The following is a 2,727-nucleotide window of genomic DNA, read 5'->3' as shown; positions in this document are numbered from 1 at the left end:
CACGGCCGTCGCCAACCCCCTGGCCCGCAGCCAGACTGGCCGGCCCAGCCGGCCCAGCCCCCGCACCGCGTCCCCTTCCCCTGTTCCCCCGACCCGGGTCGGAACAGGGCGCGTCCCAGCCGAACCCACCTCGCCGGCGACGAGGCGTGGGGATAAGGACGCCGACGCCGCGCCCCTCGGTCTCCCTTCCCACTCGCCCCCACGCTCGCCCTCGGCCCCCGCGCCTCTCCCTCTCCTCTCCAGATCCATCTCCCCCTCCTTCCCCACCGCAACCGAGCGCCGCCATGGCCTCGCCGCCGTAAATCGCGCGGCCACAGTCTCCGCCTCGCCGCGCCTGCGTGCCCGTCGACGCCTCCGTCACCTTCCTCGCCTACCGGAGGCCTCAGCTGGAGCTCGGAGGCGCTGCAGCATCGGATCCCCTTCGTCCCCTTCTCCGGCTGCCATCGATCTTCTTCGTCTCCGGCGCCGCCCCCTGCAGCTCCTAAACCGCCACCGAGCCTTCTTGTGTGCTCCACGGTGAGCTCTCCTTCCTCTCCGCTCTCTTCTCCTCGCCCCAACGTGCTCGTAATCACTGCCTCGTACGTGCCCGAACCCATCACCGCGGGAGCTCATCGCCGACGAGCTTCCGGCGACCAAATGGTCCCGCTCCAGTGCCCGTTTAGCTCGCCCCCGCACGTAGAGCCTGCCTAGCCTCTTCTTTTGCTCCGTAGCCCGCTGTTCCGCCGTCTCCGACATCCACCCGTACGAGTCGCCGCCTCCGCTGCTCGCCGGCGTGGTTCCGGTCATCCCCGAGACCAACCCGTAGCCCCATGCGACGCGCGACGACGTTAGCTTTCGAACGGGAGTAGCCACGCCCGTTTTGGGCCACCGTGGCGGAATCCCGAAGCTCGCCGGCGTCCTCCGCCGTGTTTTGGCTTGCCAAAGCCAACTCCGGCGCCGGCATCCGACGTGGCTGACCTGGGGCTACCACCAGGGTCACTGCCAACGGGCCCCACGGGCCCCAGTTGACTGGGTTGACCAGTCAACCCTGCTGACTTGGCAACCCCCAGCCACTGACCAGTGGGGCCCACCCCCCTAATTAACAGGAATTAATTAATTTAGTTTAGTTAACCTAAATTAGACAATGACAGGTGGGCCCAGTAGTTTAATAACTGAATTTAGATTAGTTTGAACCCTGTTTAACCCACTGTCTATGACAGGTGGGTCCCCCATGTCAATTTGACTAGTCAACCGAACTGCTGGCTGCTGACGTCACTCTTATGTCATGCTGACGTCATAAATTCATTTTCGAATTAAATAATTAATTAATTAAATTTCAGAAATTAATATAATCTTTAGAAAATCATATCTTTTAATCCGTAACTCGGATGAAAATACTTTCTACATGAAAGTTGCTCAGAACGACGAGACGATTCCGGATACGCAGTCCGTTCGTCCACCACACCCCCCTAACCTATCGAACCCGCAACTTTCCCTCTCCGGCTCCTTTGCCCGAAAACACGAAAAACCGGGAATACTTTCCCGGATGATTCCCCCCTTGACCAGTACCACCTTATACCACGTTAGGGCACGCCTAGCATCGCTTCTTGACATGTCATGCATCGATATGCATCTGTTTACTTGGTATTCATTGTTTCTTCCCCCTCTTCTCTCCGGTAGACTACGAGACCGACGCTGCTGCTGCCCAATTCGACTACGGAGTTGACGACCCCTCTCTCTTGCCAGAGCAACCAGGCAAGCCCCCCCCTTGATCACCAGATATCGCCTACTCTTCTCTATACTGCTTGCATTAGAGTAGTGTAGCCTGTTACTGATTTCCGTTGATCCTATTCTGATGCATAGCCTGACATTGTTGCTACACCTGTTGATACCTTACCTGCAATCCTAAATGCTTAGTATAGGATGCTAGTTTATCATCATTGGCCCTACATTCTTGTCAGTCTGCCTTGCTATACTATTGGGCCGTGATCACTCGGGAGGTGATCACGGGTATATACTATACATACATACATACTTTGCAGATGGTGACTAAAGTCGGGTCAGCTCGAAGAGTACCCGCGAGTGATTCACGGATTGGGGGCTGAAAGGACCTTTGTCCCGACGGCCCTCTGTGTGGATCTTTGTGGCGGAGCGACAGGGCAGGTTGAGACCGCCTAGGAGAGAGGTGGGCCTGGCCCTGTTCGGCGTTCGCGGATACTTAACACGCTTAACGAGATCTTGGTATTTGATATGAGTCGGCTACGAGCCTATACGCACTAACCATCTACGCGGGAGTAGTTATGGGTATCCCGGCGTCGTGGTATCAGCCGAAGCACTTCAGACGTCAGCGACGGAGCGGCGCGCGCCGGATTGGAACGTAAGCCTGCTCTTGTATTAAGGGGGCTAGTTCTGCTTCCGGCCGCCCTCGCAACGTGCAGGTGTGCTATGGGCGATGGGCCCAGACCCCTGTGCGCTTAGGTTTAGACCGGCGTGCTGGCCTCTCTGTTTTGCCTAGGTGGGGCTGCGACGTGTTGATCTTCCGAGGCCGGACATGACCCAGGAAAGTGTGTCCGGCCAAATGGGATCGAGCGTGTTGGGGAATGTGGTGCACCCCTGCAGGGAAGTTAATCTATTCGAATAGCCGTGATCTTCGGTAACAGGACGACTTGGAGTTGTACCTTGACCTTATGACAACTAGAACCGGATACTTAATAAAACACACCCTTCCAAGTGCCAGATACAACCGGT

This window comes from Triticum aestivum, chromosome 3B (assembly GCF_018294505.1).
Source record: "Triticum aestivum cultivar Chinese Spring chromosome 3B, IWGSC CS RefSeq v2.1, whole genome shotgun sequence".
NCBI classification, from domain to species: Eukaryota; Viridiplantae; Streptophyta; class Magnoliopsida; order Poales; family Poaceae; genus Triticum; species Triticum aestivum.
This window is presented reverse-complemented; position numbering follows the sequence as displayed.